The sequence below is a fragment of the Aulonocara stuartgranti genome (assembly GCF_965226115.1).
Source record: "Aulonocara stuartgranti genome assembly, chromosome: 11".
Classification (NCBI taxonomy): Eukaryota; Metazoa; Chordata; class Actinopteri; order Cichliformes; family Cichlidae; genus Aulonocara; species Aulonocara stuartgranti.
The window spans coordinates 22,372,920-22,394,213 of NC_138947.1; the positions used below are offsets into that span (position 1 = coordinate 22,372,920).

At 44.0% G+C, this 21,294-nt stretch overlaps 1 protein-coding gene across 2 annotated transcripts in view; it reads left to right on the plus strand.

Moving 5' to 3' along the window:
• Positions 1-20,188: 20,188 nt before the first annotated feature.
• Positions 20,189-21,294, plus strand: part of lars2 (leucyl-tRNA synthetase 2, mitochondrial) — a 35,404-nt gene continuing 34,298 nt past the window's right edge. The window contains exon 1 of one of the 2 annotated variants that reach the window (XM_082553150.1): positions 20,189-20,416. The gene's annotated coding sequence lies outside the window, so the exon portion shown is untranslated. The remainder of the gene's footprint in view (positions 20,417-21,294) is intronic. The other variant, XM_082553149.1, reaches the window with a different exon arrangement.

Here is a 21,294-nt window from a genome sequence, read left to right on the forward strand (position 1 = left end):
TGGGTATCTCCTGCTGGATACATAAAGCCTTGCTGCTGCTCAAAGATAGCTGCAAGTTCAAATCCACTCAGGTCTAATGACGGTGCCACACACAAGCTACACAGCTTCTCAGCAAGCACAGAAGGCCACTCATGAACCAGGTGTACACCAACATGGCGAATGCGTACAGAGCCCAGGCTTATCCCCACCTGGGTCTGTCAGACCATCTCTCCCTTCTGCTACACCCAATATACACACAAAAGATCAAGAGCACTGGGATTACAACCAAAACCGTGAGAACATGGCCGCAGGATGCTATTCCGATGCTTCAGGACTGTTTCCACTGCACAGACTGGGATGTATTCAAGGTGCAGGACACTGACAATCGTGTCGCATTGGACAGTTACACCTCCACTGTCTTGGACTACATCTGTTTCTGTGTGGACAATGTAACAACTTGGAAACGACTCCGTGTGTTCCCTAATAATCCACCCTGGATGACACACGGAGTTCAACAACTTATTCGAACAAGGAACAACGCTTTCAAATCCGGGGACCAGGAGGCATACAGTGCTGCCAGGGCCAACCTGAGAAGAGGCATCAAGACTGCCAAGCAGCAGCACAGGAGGCGTATCGAGGCCAGGTTTGAGAACAACACAAACCCAAGGCAGGTCTGGGAGGGCATCAGGGCTATCACGGACTACAAAAGAAGAACACCATCACCCTCAGCCGACAGTTCTACTCTGGCTGAGGATCTAAATCTCTTTTATGCCCGTTTTGACAGGGAGAACACCGACCCTGTCCTGTCCCCTCTCCCCTCAACCGACCCTGCTCCGGTCCTGAGCACTCATGAGCTGAGGCGTGTGTTCCGGAGCATTAACACCAGGAAGGCGGCCAGGCCGGATGGAGTGCTGGGCCGGGTGCTAAAAGACTGTGCTGCGGACCTGGCGGACGTCTTCACCTCTATATATAACACCTCGTTGTCCTGTTCACTGGTACCATCCTGTTTCAAAGCAGCAACCATCGTTCCCATCCCAAAACAGTCAAATGTCACATGTCTGAACGATTTCAGACCTGTGGCACTCACCCCCATTCCCGCCAAATGCCTGGAGAGACTGGTCATTAAACACATCAGAGCTGCTTTTCCACCATCCCTGGACTCGCACCAGTTTGCATACAGGGAGAACCGGTCAACCGAGGATGCGATCGCCACAGTGCTGCACACATTACTGAAGCACTTGGAACACAGGAATACCTATGCACGGCTCCTCTTTGTAGACTACAGCTCGGCTTTTAATACCATCCGGCCATACAAACTCCGTCCCAAACTCCACCAACTGGGACTTAACTCCTCTCTGTGCAACTGGATTGTGGACTTCCTCACTAACCGTAGACAGAGTGTCAGAGTGGGTAAGAACACCTCTTCCACCCTTGTGGTCAACACCGGTGCCCCTCAGGGGTGTGTTCTGAGCCCTCTGCTATACACTCTCTTCACCCATGACTGTATTTCCTCCTGCGCGTCCAATCTCATTGTTAAGTTTGCAGATGACACTACAGTGCTCGGACTTATATCCAACAATGATGAGACAAACTATAGGACAGAGGTGCAACAACTAGAGTCATGGTGCCACGACAATAACTTGGTCTTAAACACCAAAAAGACCAAGGAGATCATTGTAGATTTCCGGAAGAGGGGTCATAACAACCATCTGCCTCTCTTCATTGGCAGTGAGGCGGTGGAGAGGGTGAGCAGTTTTAAATTCTTGGGGGTAACTGTGACCGAGGACCTGTCCTGGGGCAACCATATCACCTCAGTTGTACGGAAGGCCCAACAGCGCCTCTACTACCTGAGGAGACTGCGGAGCGCACACATTCCCAGATCTCTGATGTTGAACTTCTACAACTGTGCCATCAGCAGCGTTCTGACGTATGGATTTCTAGTGTGGTTCCCCAGCTGCACCAAGGCCGATCAGCAAGCACTCCAGCGGGTGGTGAAGGAAGCTGGCAGAATTATTGGAACAAGTCTGCCAGAGATCAGTAATATCTTCCCCACTCGCTGTCTGAGGAGGGTGCACAGTATCCTGCGGGACCAACATCACCCTGCGCGCCACCTTTTCCATCTGCTGCCCTCAGGGAGAAGGTACAGGTCTATACAGGCCAGAACATCCAGACTGGCCAACAGCCTGTATCCACAGGCTGTGAGGCTCCTGAACTCTCTGCCCCCCTCTCACGGACAATAACCATATCCAACTTCTTAATAGCAATGAACTGGTCTGCATTGGTGCATCATATCTTTATTCTCTTCCCCCTCCTGCCCCCCCCCCCCCCTCTTTCTTAAATAGATAACTATCATATCTGATATCATATCTCACAGTACAATAATATTGAATGGGTTGCATTGTTGTATTTTGTCATGTTTCTCAGGTCTTTGTCTGAATTTCTACGAACATTATTGCTAAGGATTGTCTTATTGCATTGGAGTCACACTGGGTTAAATATGTACACTTGGGTTTTAAGGGGTATTTATTATTTTCTTCTTTTTTTTTGGGTTGTATGGAAGCCCCAAACGCAATTTCATTGTTCTTGACAATGACAATAAATAAATAAATACAAATAAATACAAATACAAATGAAAGAAACTGTCCACATCCGTTCTTTTTTCCTTTTCAGTCATAAAACAGCCGCTGCATGCAAAGTGTCTTCCTGTAGTTACCCAGAGTGAAAATGCTATCTTTGGGTTGTCGTTCATTCTGCACATGGCAGAGCCTATTCAAGACAGCATATATAAGAAAAAAAGAATGAATTTAAAAGCTTGTGTGACAGTTTTTTGTTATTTAAGTGTGTTACCTTCTCACAGACTCAGACTGCCCATTAAGAGCAACAATCTCTCTCCCCAAGTTGTGAAGAATGTACTTTACTCGGCATTGCTATTTTTAAAATGATGTGTTTGTTTTTCTTTCTCAGTCCGAAGCTTCTACTTATGAAGCTGTAAACCCAATAGTCCATAACCCCTTTACTTGTTTGCTCATCTACTCTCCGCCCTTTGAGCTTTCTTTATGTTGGTGCTTGTTTCCTTCGACCGTATTGTGCACTCAGGGGAAACCAGACACATCAATAAACATGTTCCTCTGCAGCAGCAGGGGTTTTCGTACACACTGTGTATCACCTGGCTGTTCTATCTGATAGGAGACACAATCCCCCGCCCGCCACCCTGCCCTCTTTGTGTTATGGATCCAGCACTTTATCACAAACGGCCAATATGATTACACCTACAGCTGGGGACACGGCTGCAGTTAATCTCAAGGGATTTTTTTTTAGCTCTAATGATAGTTTCAGTATTAGGACTGGTGGTTAAACACCTGATCGCTTTTTGGCAGGTTGCCCTGAGCTGCAAAATCTCACTAACTCCAAAAACTTGATGAGACCACGACCAACCTTTCTCCTTTTACCTTTTGAAAGAGGTTTAAACTAGTGTCTTAACATTTGGCATTTTTGAAGCATTTGTACTTTTATTTATTAGAGATGCATTGCATTTGTTTTTGTTTTTTGTTTTTCATCTACAGCATCATTGTTTAGTCTTTTCCCTTTATTTTTCTATAAATTGCATTTCTAGGCTAGGCTTCAGCTCCCCACAACCATAAATTGCACAGGCAGGTAAGAAAATGGAAAGGTGGTCATTTACTTTGTGCCTTATGGTCACGTGTAAAAATTCAAGAGTTCTGGTCCAGAATATCTGAAAACATTCATGATCATTTAGGGATTCTGTCACACACGATTCATTTTAGGCAGCGACTCAAAATCAGAGGTAGAAGACTAACATTTTTTTGACTGTTTGGTCAGACACATGCACACGCTGGAGGTCGTTTTGTTGGGCTCTCGCAGTGCTTCTGCTGTTCCCCCTCACACAGGCACAGGAAGCAAAAATAGGACCTGCTGATGGGTTGATCCAGAAAGCCAGCTCGGCTCATGTAATTCATGTAATGGCCACTCTCCGGGATCTCCTGCATACTCATGCGACTGTGTTAGGAGACACAGGAAACCTTTATGTGACAGCAGCAATAAGGACTCTAGTAAAAAGCAAAAGTAGAGACAAATCTGTCAGGAGCCATGAGGAGAGAGCAACGGACACTGGACGCCGTCTGCAAAAAACATTCTTTTTGGGGGGGATTACCACTGCAGTGCAACTGTAATCACTTTCATTTGCATTAAAGGAATTGAAATGGGCTCACAGTGGTTTAAGTTTCCCAATATCAAGTGTTCCCTTCACTGTTTTGATCAGTGTAGTTTGTTTAAAGGGCTCCTAGGTGTGGAAAGACAGGGGTGGAGACCTGAATATGTGTTTTTATATTATTTTCTGTGCATTTTTTGGGCAAGCATAAATAAAAACTGTCCATAACAACAACAACAAAGCAAGATGGATGGATTCAATGCAAAAAAGCATCATGAGCAGCAACTGCTCTCTGCCCTTTTGATTTTAAACAAAACAAGACACTAAAGGTTTCCCTGAGGTGCAGATTGATTACGGCCGTTGCTCTTACTGTGTCCATCGTCCTTAAAGGGTTCAGGAAAAGCCAAATTATCCTCATGTCTTAATTGCTTAACTTTCATAACATTCTCTTCTTCAACTTTTTAAACAGAGGGTATGTCTTTGAGGAATTAATTATGTCTTTTAGCAGTCTACTTTTCCCAACAGCTTAAATATAATGCATCAGGAAAGATAATAAGCTATTGACAGAATTAGAGTGAGGATTATTCTGTTTTATCTTCGCAGAATGAGATGAGATATGGACGCCTCTTGTATGAATTGTTTTCTCCTGTGCTGTTTAAATGGTGTAATTTGCTCCAGAGGCCTGCCTTCGTGTATTTGATGTGAGGGCCAGCTGAAAGATACCTTGGCCTCAATTTGCACCTGAAAGCTCCCGTGTGCTCGCCTCTGTTTAATTATGACAGCGTATCCCACTCGGTCTTTTTCTCTTTTTTTTTGCTTGAAAACAATCGTGTAGTTGTACTGCTCTCTTTCTGTGCACTGAGACATCTCTCTGGTGCACGCAAACACTCCCACACGTTTCCAAATGCCGGTCCCTCTGCATCAGAAATGCTCCAGACAATGTACTGGTGAGCCGAGCAGGAAAATGTAAATGACTTTCTTGTTCATTAATTATGCTATAAAAATGTAAATTGCTCTGGTGACAAAAATGCAAATGGACTAAGATAAAGGTCTCTTCTGCTAAAGGAAAATGTATGAAAGATTCATTTCTCAGAAAATGTAGCTCTTTATTTTGGAGACCAAAAGAGGAGAGACCTGCAGCAGCTCCTGGCTGGCCTTCATCAGCTCTGCGCTGGATCAGACGCCATTAATCTGACCTGCTGGCTCTCACACACAACTGACGTAATTAATCCCATGCAAACGTACACCTATCTGGAACAACCCTGACATATTACAAAACAATAATATGATAAACTTTTCAGATTGGAGTGATAAAGGAATCAAATATTTAGAACATATACTAGAAGGAACAGAATTTATTTCATTTGACGGACTAGTTACACAATATGGGATCAACAAGAAAAGATTTTTAGAATATCAACAAATTAAATCCATAGTAAAAAAAGAAATTTAAACCGGGTCAAGTTGAACTACAAACACCACCAAGTGTGGTTCAATTTCTTACTCTTAAACCCCCCAAATTACTATCCAAAATATACAGAATGCTTTCTAAAACAGATGAATCAATATCACTTCCTATTGCAAAATGGGAAGCGGATTTATCAGTTAACTTAGACCTAAACTTCTGGTCTCAGATTTGCTTAAAAACCTTTCATCTAATTAGAAATCCCAGTCTTCAATTAATTCAATACAAAATATTACATAGAGTGCACTATACAGGTCATCGGATGTTCAAGATGGGCTTTACGTCTACCAACAACTGCTCACACTGCCAAACCAATTCACCGGACAATTATATCCACGCTCTTTGGTTCTGTCCACCAGTTCAGAAGTTTTGGCGCGAGATATGTGAAGACTTATCGAAGTGTCTGAAATGTAACATTCCAACTTCCCCCTTAGTGTGTTTGTTGGGCAGCTTAGATAATGTCACTACAGAAAAGAATATCGCCCATATGGTTTTCACTGCCCTATGCATAGCCAAGAAAACAGTCCTCATGAACTGGAAAAATAAAAATAATCTTAATTCTAACCAATATAGAAATTATCTATTAGATTACATTAGTCTTGATACAGCCTCTGCCACCACATCAGATCAATTGCTCTGGTCTCCTTTGATCAGCTCCATCACCTAGTGGGGGTGGGGGGTCATAGTTTGGTCCCGCCTTCACTGTTGTGATTGGTGTGGGGGTAGGGACAGGCTTAGGGCGTCGGGGGGTTCCCCGGAGGCATCTTCCTTGAGGGGCTCAACCCGGGGTAGCGGTCATGTCCGGTTAGGGGCTCTGTTGGCTCTCCGGTGACTGTTTCCTCGCGGCTGCGTGCAGCGGGGCTAGGGGAGGGTCTGTGCTGACGGACGTGGGTTACTGACCTGGTAGCCTGGCTGCCCCTGGGTGGGTCCGGGATGGGCGTGAGGTTCTGGGGGCGCTCCGTCTCTGGGCTGGGGCCCGGGCCGGGCCTCGGGGGCTTGGGTCCTGGTTGGTGTGTTGCCGGGGTTGTGGGCGGGTGGGTGCATGGGGGCCCAGCCATGGAGCAGGGTGCCGCCGGTGCGTCGAGCCACCTGGGGGGCTCTTCAACTGGTGGGGGAGATTGTCACATCTTGCAGGAGCTTTCCTCTCCTCAGGAGCTGCCTCTGCAGGAGGGGGAGATACAGGAGAGGTGGAGGAAGATCTCAGCCTGGGTGTTTATTGTCTTATGTAGTCTGGAAGATGAGTGGATGGTGGGGTGGGTGCAGTTTTCTCTGTGGTGGGGTTGGGTGGACTGTCCCGGGCTCTGTGGGGCCGGGCGGCGCTGCTGCACTGGGCCCGGTCTGGATGGGCCTGGGCCCCCTTTCCCTGGCGGGTCGCGGAGTATGGGGGTGCCTACTGGGGTCAGCGGGGGAGCTGGCCCCAGGGAGGGGTCACTTGCCCCTCCCTTCCTTCCCTCCCCATCTCCAGCTGCCTCTCTCTTCCCGCTCCACCACAACCACCCACACATGCAGGGCCTTGGAGTAGGGGTATGTCACCAGGGTGCAGAGGAGGCTACCCCCCCCCCCCCCCCCCCCCCCCTCTGTCCCCTTCTGGCTGCCTCTGCCTCAATTTTATCCCACAACTTAGACATTCACATTACTCACACTCTCATTACACATACATATAGGATCTTGGGGGTGGGCACGATACACGGAGTCCAAAGTACCATCAGGGTGTACGCCTCACCCCTGGCATCATTGCCCACCTCTCAATTTTAAATACACGTAGACATTGAGGGCTAGCAGGAGGGACTATGCGCTTACCTGCTGCTCTCTGGCAGGTAGCTCCATGCCCTCCTGGGTTTTAAATGCACCTTAGAACACACATGCATCAACACTACAATGAGCGGGTGGAGGGAGGTTCGGAGTCTTCTCTCACCCCCGTTCTCTGCGACCTGCTGGAGCAGGGGGGCTAGGACTAGGAGGAGGAGTTGGCCGTCCGACTGCGGTCTGGAGTGTGGAGCCTTCCTGCTGCTGCGGAGTCGGGGCGGTCTGCCTCCCCCCACCGCAGGGAAAAGGGTAACACCACCTGGGTCTGGGTGCAGTTCCCCCCTCCAGGGGCGGGGGCACCTAGACCCGGTTTGTAGAGTACGCTTGGGGAGTGTGATCGTGTGTACAACGTCTCTTTATGTCTGTCTCCACGTTGGTTGAGTGTGGAGTAAGTGCATATGAGAGCATGAGGGTGGGAATGGATGTTTGTATCTGTGTGTGCCTGTATGTCTGTGTCTATATGTCAGGTTGGGTGTCAGGCGCCACCTCTCTGGGGACATCTCAGGCCCTCCAAGGTTTGGAGGCCTATCTCCCCCTACCCCCCCTATCCCCTGCCAGTGGCGGACTCCCTCAGACATCGGTGCGTTGGTGGTTCTTTGTGTCCGGGGATGGGCGTCCAGGTACACACCGGCTCACTCCTTGGCGGCCGCTTATCGGGGCCTGGAGCCTGGGGCTCGCTCGGGCCACTTCGGAGGTGGGGTGCCCCCGGCCTCTCGGCCTGGGGCTCGGTCACTCAGGCGCAGCTGGCTGCTGGCGGAGCTCACGGGCGCGTCACTGCAACCCCCCCTGGCTTCTGCTCCGCGGCTGCTGAGTGAGCCCTCATCTGGGACTCTCCTCAGCTCTTTCTGGAACAGTGGCGCGGCTGCCCCTCTGTTGGTCTTCCTTGGTCTCTTGTGTTCTGGGGGCCTCTGGATGTCTGGAGTTTTGATCTCCTCCACACCTGCTTCACGCCCTGGAGGACGGGGCTGTGGCCCCCCCCCCCCCCCCCCCCCCCCACACCCTCTAGCAGATTATTACATGAAGGAACCTTTTAAAAAAACAAAAAACAAGCGCGTCCATGCTCACAGGTGTACACACGGGTGATCACACCCACAAACTACACCCTTTTTGGCTCCTACCTCAAAGCACACTGTGTTCTGTTGATCTTATGTGCTGCACAATAATGTTTAACATTTAGTATTTACTGTCATATTCCCATATATCATTGTGATGTTGTTTATTCTATTACTCTTGTTCTCTTCTGCTTGCTTTCCTTTTTCTTTCTCAGCAGGTGATCCAGGTGATTGATAGATGCATTTTTTTTCTTTTTTTTTCTCTGCCCGTTCTGTTGGTTTTTGTCTTTTGCCCTTCTCCCCCGTCCCTCTTCTCAGCTGTTTCTCTTTCCCTCTTTCTTTCTCCCCTTCTTTCCCCCAGTCAAGTCTGTCCCGTATTCAGCAAGTGAAAATAAAATAAACAATAAAGGGTGAATCAAATGGACCATTATGGCAAGGCTGGGATGGTCAGTTTGGTAAAGTAAATCCGTTGGGCATCTTTCTTTGCCTTTAGACAATAATTCTGATGCAAAAGAGCCAAACGGGACAGGCCAAAAGAAAAAAAAAAAAAAAAAAAAAAAAAGAAGTCAAGGATTGGGGACGCAGCTCCTCATAGCTGTGGTGTTAAGTCGCTTGTTTTACATCTGAGAATCTCCTGTCTGTTTCCAGTGGTCCTGTCATACCACCAATCACTGCCAGGACTTATCACCACGGCAACAAAACTGCGTTTCCCTAGTAGCAGGGGAGTAGTGGGGTGCCCGCTGATAAGGAATGAATGGTCTGTTTAGTTGGTAATAATAAAAATAATAATAAAAAGAAATGAAAATGAAAATAATATTATTATCTTTGTTTTTATTGTTATATGTGGACTTTAGTGGTGAGGATGCTGCGGGAGATCAGAGCAGCCAAATATTCACAATAATAACGTGCTCAGGGACTGTGGAGGAAAAATAATGCACCGGGCAGCAGGCCTGTCTGTCAGACTGTCCCTCTCACTTAATTTTTGAAGAAGTAACAGGCTCCTAGTCAGAAAACGACTGGTTCAGGCACAGACATGATGAAGAAATGCAGAAGTGGATGTGATGCATCTTTTACATTGAGGTTCTTGAGGGAATTTTGAACAGGTTAAAAAACTGAAACTAACATAACTTACAGTGATGGAAATACAGTTAATGGTTTATTTATAGGGAGACTTAAAGATACTTCATACACTTTAGGAATGGACTCTGAGACCCTTCTTCTTTGAACTGATGGACAGAGGAGGTCAGGCAGGAGTATCCGTGGACTGTGATGTTCACAAGCAACACTGTGATCTGTAGTGAGAGTAGGGAGCAGATGGAAGAGAACCGGAAGAGGTGGAGGTATGCACTGGAGTGAAGAGGAAAGAACATGAGTGGAAGTGGGACAGAATAAATGTGTGTGAATGAGACACACAGGAAGACAGGTGTACGAGTGGACCTGCAAGGAGCTGAGGTAGTGAAGGTGTTTAAAATTCAACAGACGTGCACAAGTGAGGTGAATAGAGTGCTGGCATGGTGGAGTTGGTGGAAGTGAGTGTCCAGTTATTTCTGACAGAAGGATAGCAGCAAGAGTGAAAGGGAAGGTTTACAAGATGGTAGGGAAACCTGCTATGATGTATGGTTGAGAGACTGTGGCACTTCAAGTTTTCACTCAGAGTGACCAGAACAGACAGAATTAGAAGAGAGTACATCAGAGGGAGTGACAGCTTAGGGTGAGGCAAGGCTAAGGTGGTTTGGATGTGTGCAGACGAGGGAGAGTGGATATACTGGGCAAAGGATGGTAAATATGGAGCTGCTAGACAAGAAGGGAGACTACAGAGAAGCTTCATGGATGTAGTGAAGCAGGACGTGCAGAGGGTTGGGGTGACGGAAGAGAATACTAGGGATAGGGTGAGATGGAGGAAGATAATCTACTGGGATGATCCCTAAAAGGAGCAAAAGAGAAAGAAGAACTGTGTTCATTACCTGGAGTCTGATCTAGCCTGTGAAAGCTGAGGGACCAAGGCTTTTCTTCTATTTCTTTTCCACCAACACAATGGCCAACATAAGAACCAGTTTCCACTAAAAAAAGACAGGTGCTCATGCTAAAAAGCTGCCACCAGCATCGCACTATAAACCTTAAACATGGGACACTGCGATAGTCCACAGAGGTAAATCAAACCTGAATAACACAAGTTGCTAGTGAAGTTCATTACGGGATCTTTTTCATTCAGCATTTTTAAAGGTTAACCCACATTTCCCCTCCAAAAAGCTTGTCATTTGATAAATGTATAATATCAATTCACTTTAGATCGTTCTAGCCTGTACATGAAGGTCAAAGGTCACTCTTTTGAGGACACCAGTGTTCACATTCTGAATCAAGGAGACGAATAGTTTGAAAGATGTGTAAAAGAGGCCATGTATGTCCACTGTGAACTACCATTGCTGAACAGAGGTGGTGGCTTACAACACCAGCTGTCAGCCACCTGCAGTGCAGTCTTGAGATCCCTTCTCAGGCACTTTAACCCCCACTCACTCTTTGCCTCTGGTGACCTCAATAGATCACATGTTGGGGTGGGACAAAGTCTCACAGAGGTTTGACCCTTATGCCTAACCTTCCATGTAACCTGACATACACCTCCCAACAAATGAAGCTGCATGTCAGGTTGATGCACCACGCAACGACTTGAGTGATGTGGAATGTTGCAGCTCGTGGTTAAAAGTGCTTTACACTTACGATTTCTTTCGGAAGTATGAATCAAGCTTTAACTTCCAGTGGTGGCAATTTCCCATACCTTTTTATTAATACCTTGGCCCATGTTAGGTTTCACATGACAAATAGTGGGTCAAGACCATCAGGACTACCTCCTTACATCTCTGGAGCTCTGAAAAGGAACTGAAGAAGCCTCTTGGATAAGAGTTGAAACATTCTTCGCAAACTTAAAGAAGTCCAGTTACCATTTTCTTCAAACTCCTAAGACTACTCGGATGATCGAGAACTTACAGAGACAACCGGCTCTACCAATGTGTTTTTACTAAAGCAGCAATATATAACAACAATAAAAGTAACCAGATATTTATCACTGATTCTTTTCAAATGTCAGCAGCATTTTAGAGGTGTAGTCTCTCACTGTGAAGGCACAAACAGTAATACACTGCTGGGTTGATAAAATATAAAGACGTATTACAATCTCTTTTAGATGAAAATTTTAATCTAAGAGTAATTTCTGTCATCGTTGTATTTTTACTCAGTTGTATATAGTATTTGTATTTGTATTCTATTTTTATCTTATTGTATATTTATTTTATTTTATTCTACTGTATATAGTATTTTATTTTATTCTATTCTGTACAGCTGTGTACTGTATTTATTCTTATTGTATTCTAATTTTTGCCTCATAACTTTTGCACTGTCCACTTCCTGCTGTGACAAAACAAATTTCCCACGTGTGGGACTAATAAAGGTTATCTTATCTTATCTTATCTTATCTTATCTTAATTATGAAACACGAGTTTTGCTGATTTTAGTTAAAGTGCTTGTTTTTAATGAATCCACTCAGTACGAACAGGACTCACACTGAGTGGATTATGCTGGTGGATAATTGCTTACCTCTGAGTTGTAGTTCAGTAGGACAAGTACAGGCATCTTGTAACCGCTACTGTTTCAGTGAATACTTTGAACATGAATATGATTTTATGAATTCTAAGACTGCATAAAGCAAAAAGTCTTTATTTGACTGTTAGATTGTGAAGGAAAGCAATTAGGACGCTCATGAAGACACGTAGAAATTACGTTTTAACTTGAGAACATAACAAGATGACAATTTGGAGAGTCATTGTATCGGTTTCTTAATCAGATTGTCGCCTCAGCCAGGCTTACAGACGGTCTGAGTGCATCTAGGAGACTGCAGAGGGATCTGCAGAACTGAAGAGCTGTGCAGTAATTAGCAGCATTAACTGCTGAGGAACTGCTCTGAAATCAGGAGAAGTGCACGGGGAGCCAGAGAAGAAGACATAACAAATGTGTAGTTGTGTCAAACAGCTTGTGTGTCAGATGACTGAAGTCCTACAGCAGTGTGGGAAAATTAGAGCGGGAGCGATCAGGATAGATGGCGATACTGCCTGAGAGCTCCCAGCAGATTGTTTAAGATCTTCCTCCAGCTGCAGAGCTGGTGCTCTGTAGAACCACGTTTCTCTTTGAGGTCTTGGGCTTGCACAAGCACAGATAAGTGAAGGACAAGCGAGGCTGTTGACGTGAAACACAGTCTGGAAATAACATCATTCTTATCGGGCTCCCTGAAACACAGTGTGCAGAGATGGTGTGAGATTGCTTCTCCGTGGAGCCACTTCTTATTGAGGTGGATGTGGATTGTGAATCACACGCCTGTTCGGGAAAGGTCACCGTGGACAGGTAAAGACAAGCCAGACCCAGACTCCCCTCATTTGCTTCCCAGCTAACGCATTGCTGCTCCGGCAGCTCTGCGTGGTCGTTTGTCATCTGGTTCTCCGCTCGCGAGGCGCAATCGTCCTCCAGAGCAAGGGGAGAGGGAGCGATTACCATGGGTTGTTTGTCAAGGTGTGAACAAGGTGGATGCGAGTAGAAAAAGAGGATGATTGGTTGCTTTCAAAAGTGATTTGTTTGAAAAACAGCAGAAGGCTGGGGTGTACCTGAGACTCTGAGAAACAAAAACACCCTGAATACAACAAAAAATTACTGATGAAAAGACTTTATTTTACCGAGGAAGGATGCCATCCAAGTTTTAAAATGTTAATTAGAGGAGAAATATAAATAAGTGGAGCTCTGAGACAAAGCTGGCCACTGGAAAAAGGACGAGACTTTCACAGAACTGATTCCATGTGTGTGTGTGTGTGTGTGTGTGTGTGTGTGTTTCTCTATAGATTTAAGAAAAAAAGAAACAAAAAAGAAAAAAAACTCTGGCTTAGTTTAGTCAGACTCTCCCTGAGGACACGGAGCCTCCATCTGCTCCTGTTATATGATACCTAACACACACATCCTGTTGTTAGAGGACCATTATTTCTTTAAAAATGACTTTGAGCAGACAATTTTCACCTGCTGAAGTCTTCACAGCATTTAATGAGTTCATTAAATGCCCTGTAAACACATTTTATTTGTCAGCTCCTGCATGAACAGCAACCAGCAACATGAACATGAAGTCACCTTTAAGTAAGAAACATTTCCGTGATTGTTTTTTATCTTTTTATTTGATAGAGACCACAAGGAGAAAGGAAGCGTAAGTGGAGAAGGGAAGTTCATCAGCAGGGTTAAAATCAGTCAAGAGGTTTGTGATCATAAAGGTACCCCAAGCTTCACAAGCAGGATTTTCTGGTTTCTAGGTTAACTGGCAACAGTTACATGTCAGTAACATGACTGGGTATAAAAAGAGCATCTTAGAAGGGGAGATTTCTCAGAATTAAAAATGAGCGCAGATTCACCAGTCTTAATGGAACAGAATAAGTTTCTGCAGCAAATTTGAATACCACATTGGCTACAGTATATTATGTCCTCAAAAGATTCCAAGTATATGGCAAAATCTCTGTGTGTGTGGTTCAAGGCTGAAAACCATCATTGATCTTTGGGTCCTCAGACTGCACTGCATTAAAAACAGGGATGGTTCTGCCATGGAAATCACTGCATGAGCTCAGCAACACTGTCTGTGAACACAGTCCACTGTGTGTCCTCACAGTGTGCTCTACCGTTGCAAATAAGTCATTGTGAACACAATCCAGAAACACAGATATCCTCTCTGAGCCAAAACTTATTTAAAATGGACTGAGAGTAAAACTAACATTGTTCTATGTCAGACAGATCAAAATTTGAATTTAATTTTATAAAACATGGACACCTCATCCTCCAAACTTAAGAGAAGAGGGACCATCGAGCTTTGTCATTGACACTCAGATCAAAAGCCTGCATCGCTGATGATATGGGGGTGCATTAGTGCCCATGAAGGTTGCACATCTGGAAAGGCACCATCAATGCTCCCATACACATGGACATCTTTTTCAAGGGAAGACTTTACATATTTCAGCAAAGACAACAATAAAGTGCATACTGCACCTGTTACATGCAGGCTTCATAGTAGAAAAGGTGTTGAACTGGCCTGCCTGCAGTCGGGATCTTTTTGGAAATCTTTCAATAATCATGAAACGAAAAATAGGACACAGACAAGAAGACACAGGGATGACAAGAATGGGACAACATTCCTCTCCCAAAAGTTCAGCAGCTGCTCTCCTCAGTTTCCAGATGTTTACAGACTGTTGTCAAAAGAAAAGTGAATGCTACACAGTGGTGAACATGGCCTTATACCAACTTTTTTGAGTCATCTTGCTGCCCTCAAGCTCAAAATGGCCTCATTTATTCTTAAGAATTTTACATTTCACGAGTTGATATGTTTTCTATGTTCTATTGTGAGTTGACTATGGGTTTATGGGGGTTTACTGGTAATATTCCAAACTGTTTTTGTTTGCAGTTTGCACAGAGTCCCAACTTTTTTGGAGCTGGGGTTGTACAATGATGTCAGAGCAACATAGTTGCGCCTCATGTCTTGTTACTGTGTTGTGTGGACCAGCTGTGGCCTAAATGTCATGCCCAGTGGTAACATGGGTAATGGCAGGTGCTGATGTCTGACATCTGGCCCATGGTTGGTAGATCTGTCACTGAGTTGTGGTAGTCATATTCACCCTGAGTGTATGCAGTCAGTCAAATGTGGTCAGAGAGAACTGCACATGTGGACTGCACTGAGCTACAATTGGACCGCACAGCCACAGCTTTTTGGCTTATGACTTCAGCTGGAACAGGAAAGTCACAGTCATTTTAGGGAGGAGTTTTCTGACGTTTTCTAGGAAGGTAAACTTTAGAAACATACAAATCGAACATCTGTCATGAGGAAAACTTGGCTTTCATAAAAGAGAGAGCTGGGTCTGAACCAAGACCATTTGTTGCACTGTGATTAATTGTCTGATAAAATGATGGAGGGAAGCTACAAGCAAGTGGATTTTACTGAAAAGCAAAACTTAATAAGCCCAGATGATCAACAAGCCTTTGAAAACACACGGTTTAGATCAGTAGTTTGTTGTAGGAGCCATCTTCTTATCTGATGATGTGATATTTTCCCTTCAAAACATGATTGATCCATCCCCATGATAAACAGTTAGAGAGGTGTTTTCTTTTGATGTTTTTCATCTCGTCAAGTTTTCTCACCCTTGAGAAAAATACTTTCACATCACATGATTCTTCAGTGACTTTTTTCTCCAGAATACATCAGGTTTGTTTGGCTGTTCATTTCTGAACTTCTGATGCTGAACTTCAGATCGTCACCACTCATCTGCAAAGTTTGAACAGGAAGTGAGTGGGGTTGGTGTTGTCACAGCTGTGTCACTGAGATGACCACGTTAACCTCGTAACATCGAGCACATCACTGCTAGCATGTAACCGGGTTAGAGTTGGGTCATGGTACTGAAATGTGTTTTAACAGCTCAACAACAAACATTAAAATTAAAGTGTTAACCTATGGGCATTCCTCAGGTCCACTAAAATGTTACCACACGCTACAATACTATACAGGGGGTGCAGAATTATTAGGCAAATGAGTATTTTGTCCACATCATCCTCTTCATGCATGTTGTCTTACTCCAAGCTGTATAGGCTCGAAAGCCTACTGCCAATTAAGCATATTAGGTGATGTGCATCTCTGTAATGAGAAGGGGTGTGGTCTAATGACATCAACACCCTATATCAGGTGTGCATAATTATTAGGCAATGTCCTTTCCTTTGGCAAAATGGCTCAAAAGAAGGACTTGACAGGCTCAGAAAAGTCAAAAATAGTGAGATATCTTGCAGAGGGATGCAGCAGTCTCAAAATTGCAAAGCTTCAGAAGCGTGATCATCGAACAATCAAGCGTTTCATTCAAAATAGTCAACAGGGTCGCAAGAAGCGTGTGGAAAAACCAAGGTGCAAAATAACTGCCCATGAACTGAGAAAAGTCAAGCGTGCAGCTGCCAAGATGCCACTTGCCACCAGTTTGGCCATATTTCAGAGCTGCAACATCACTGGAGTGCCCAAAAGCACAAGGTGTGCAATACTCAGAGACATGGCCAAGGTAAGAAAGGCTGAAAGACGACCACCACTGAACAAGACACACAAGCTGAAACGTCAAGACTGGGCCAAGAAATATCTCAAGACTGATTTTTCTAAGGTTTTATGGACTGATGAAATGAGAGTGAGTCTTGATGGGCCAGATGGATGGGCCCGTGGCTGGATTGGTAAAGGGCAGAGAGCTCCAGTCCGACTCAGACGCCAGCAAGGTGGAGGTGGAGTACTGGTTTGGGCTGGTATCATCAAAGATGAGCTTGTGGGGCCTTTTCGGGTTGAGGATGGAGTCAAGCTCAACTCCCAGTCCTACTGCCAGTTTCTGGAAGACACCTTCTTCAAGCAGTGGTACAGGAAGAAGTCTGCATCCTTCAAGAAAAACATGATTTTCATGCAGGACAATGCTCCATCACACGCGTCCAAGTACTCCACAGCGTGGCTGGCAAGAAAGGGTATAAAAGAAGAAAAACTAATGACATGGCCACCTTGTTCACCTGATCTGAACCCCATTGAGAACCTGTGGTCCATCATCAAATGTGAGATTTACAAGGAGGGAAAACAGTACACCTCTCTGAACAGTGTCTGGGAGGCTGTGGTTGCTGCTGCACGCAATGTTGATGGTGAACAGATCAAAACACTGACAGAATCCATGGATGGCAGGCTTTTGAGTGTTCTTGCAAAGAAAGGTGGCTATATTGGTCGCTGATTTGTTTTTGTTTTGTTTTTGAATGTCAGAAATGTATATTTGTGAATGTGAAGATGTTATATTGGTTTCACTGGTAAAAATAAATAATTGAAATGGGTATATATTTGTTTTTTGTTAAGTTGCCTAATAATTATGCACAGTAATAGTCACCTGCACACACAGATATCCCCCTAAAATAGCTAAAACTAAAAACAAACTAAAAACTACTTCCAAAAACATTCAGCTTTGATATTAATGAGTTTTTTGGGTTCATTGAGAACATGGTTGTTGTTCAATAATAAAATTATTCCTCAAAAATACAACTTGCCTAATAATTCTGCACTCCCTGTACAGAGCATGATTATTTTGAACACAAGGCTCACTGTATTTATCAAACCTAAGTCAAATAAATAAGAAAGAGTGGAATCAACCACAGACAGTAATGAATGCATCTTTAATAACAAATAGGGTTCATGAAAAACAGGGACAATCTAAGTCCTCTGGGGTAATTGGCGGCCTGCAAATTGAAAATCCAAAAAGTTCCCTTTGGTTACGACTCCTTTGTCTGCCATGTGTTTGTATGGAAAGAGGAATGTGGTCAAATACTAAAAACCTGGGTTACTATTATGGAAGCCAAGGTAGTGTCTCCATTGAGGTCCACAAACACAGTTGCACTTTTGCATGCGTCATGGGCATCTCTCCATCTTTGCTGCTTGCATCTGCGTGCATCTGAGTAAACAAGTTCAAAACTGAACTTTGTGTGTGTCTAAGTCAACGTCTCAAAGAGAAACACTGAATGGGAGGCAAAATTTGGTCAGATTACACACACCAAAGTGTGGGAGACCTCTGACTGATGATGTATGTTGTACTCTGTGGTATCTGACCTTCATATTCACTTCCCACTTTGATCTGGTGCAGGTGAAAAATTTGGACTGATTTTATAGACAGTGAGACACTTATTTGAAGGGTGATCATCTTGTGGTTATGCTGTAAATACTTTGATCATTTTTGCCATGTAGGACAGTGTAGTGATGAATATTATTAAGAATGGAGCATTCAGATTTGAAGGATTTGATTCCAGGATCTCTCCAGAAACTTTGAGCTGGTCACAAAGCGTCATTCACCAGCACCTGCTGTCTTCTACTGTAGTAGAGGAAGTGAGATTCATTCATTCATCAGTGACGTTTCGTCTGTATCTGCACACTGATCTTTGAATGTATGTGGAGAGTTAGCATCTTTACTCTGTCAGAAACCCATTTCCCTCTCATTCATCCACTGCAGCCACATCCTGGGCGGAGGCACCCATTTAACTTTGATATATGATGGCAAGCCAGAGCAAAGCCCCAGGTTTAGCTCGCTGACGTCAGATAAAGTACCTTTCTTTAGCTCTTACTAATGATGTCCTCCCTCCTTCTTTCTTTCTTCCCCCAATGGCTCTGACTTGTTCCCCCCTGCACTGCTTCTGTCTGCACGTCAGATCAAAGGTGAGAGCCACAGGGAGGGCTCATAGGGAAAAAAAAGACTGATAAGACACTGTCTTCTCCTCAGCCTTCTCCTCTTTGCCTACCTTGCTCCATGATGAAGATGAAAGTGAGTAGAGGTGCACTCTCAGTCAGCAATCACTTCAAGATGGAAATTGGCATCAAAGAAAGTGTACTTCCCTCAGAAGCCGCATATAATGATGGTCCCTCCGGAGCACACTGTAGTTGTAAAGCTGATCACGGCGAATCGTGGAATAATTTCAGTCAGCTTTTATGCAAACTCTTATCACTGAAGATCAGTTATTAAAATACTTATGAAAACATTGGAAATCTCAAAGAATAACAAGCATAGCGTATAAAGAGAACACTCATGTCAGTTCAGCGTCGGTATGTTAAGTTGGGAAGAATAAACCTTTGTGGATCCATTTCACCTGGTTTGGTGCAAAAGTGGCAACAGGTGCGCTAGAAAGGCAACAAGAAGGCAATGGCTGTTCACAGACCATCTCTGACTGACTTTTCTCTTATTTTGTTTTAGCCTGAGATAATACCTGCATCTCATTCAGGTTGCACAGGTATTCCAGCACCTCCAGGATGGCGCATCCATATGTGACACTGCAAGAAGGTTTGCTGTGCCTCGTAATGTCTCAAGAGTATAGCTGAGATACCAGAAGACACCTGGACCTGCTGTAGAGAGGCATCAATCCATCTTTTGCCGTGTAAAGACCTATCTCCTGGTATCATCTCTGAACTCTTGAGATTGTGCTGGGAGACACAGCAAACGTTTATATGGAGGTTCACATGCCTTGTTGTGGCCTCTCCAATGCGGCTGTTGTCATGTTAATTTGGACCGCAGCAGATAAATTGGAATCACAATGGTTTATTCTTCCTAAACAAACACCCTGATATCAATGAAGTTTTGAATGACTTTGTGTGAAGATTTAGTACTCCCTTGAATTATGTTCAGTGATGTAGGTACAAACAAATGCTCAATAAAAATCAGGATACCTAGGGTGGACAAATATATATATAATCTGTAGTCTGCTTCATTAGTAAGCAATCTACTGTATTTACCATTAAATCCAAGGTTTTGTTGTTATCTTTTTGTTTTATCAGATTCATTCATGCCAGTTGCTGAATACATGCTTATCTGTCTAGAGGCTACAGTGCAATACAAAAACTGATTGGATAATGACAACTACATCCTTTTATTTATTTATTACATATTTTGTTCCTATAAACATAGTAAAACTTTTTTTTAAACATCCATTGACAGTATGTTCTAGTGTTAAAGTGAGATTTTCAAAAATCCCCTCTCTAGAAAGAAAATTTTTAAAAATGTGTCACAAAACAGGAATTGTCAACCTTTGTTTACTCAATTTTCATTTTATCCTCTGGAAAATAGCGACTGTTAGTACTAGTACTATTACTAGCAGTACCAGAAATAGTTATTACAGGGCGTTAATCGCAATATCCGTCAGGAATGTAGCTAAAGGCTATCTTTGTCGTTGTGCACTGTGTTAATAAAGGTTATTTAAATCCAATATGGCGGCGCCTACAGTGCAATCGTGAGCCAGGAAAACAGGTCGTTTACAACGGTTTTTAAGGCTGGTTGGGATGTTTTCTTTAACACGGACTGGCGTATTCTGTTATTCCGAGCACAGCGCGGAAATAAAGGAGTAGGAAATAAAACGGTGAGTAGCTTCACAGAAGACATTTTCCCTCCTTTCCTTCATCCTTCAGCGTGTGTGCAGCTGACAGACTCCACGAACATGCACACAGCAGGCGTAAAAAGGTGTTTCCATTGTGTTTAATTCGCATTAAAGAGAGGAGTATTCGCTTATCTATGCGGATAAAGCAGCAGGTCAGGTTTATCACGAGAAATAACAACACGCAATACCGCTGTAGCATAAAGACGGAAAAGAAACCATGTCAAAACCCCTATAACGTGCATGTAACAAAGTCACGCGATAATTGGCGTGACGCATGCTGTATCAATGTAACAGGATGTGGACTATTTGTGGTTTTAGAATCCAAAATGTTTTTGCTCTTACTTGATTTGCTTGCTTGGTGCTTCTTACAAATATGCAGGCAAATCGTGTATAACTCTCATGTCAGAAGCCATATAGCTTATTACACCTCATTGTTAACAGTGTAAGACAAGCTGAACTGAATTTAACGCCTACATTTATATGATCGTTTTATCCAATGAGGCCAAAAGTTGTTAGGAGTTGTAAATTTGGGAGCATGTGGTCAGAAAGACAAGCTGTGGTAACACAGTTTTGATGGTGTTTTGAGAATATTCTTATAAATGTATCCAATACATTTGATTACTGGCAACATTATCGTTTCTTGAGCAAATGTAAGTAAGTGCACCTTTACTCATTGTCTTAATATATGTGAGCTCTGGCACCAGAAACAGATGCATTTGACTTCTGACATATTGAAACACCTGTCCTATCTGAGCATTTATAAAAGATTCTCATAATGACTGACTGCACAGCTCTCCCCCAGATCCTAGTTTTCTGCTTTAAAAATATATTTTTAAATTGTCATAGTTACTGTTCATTTG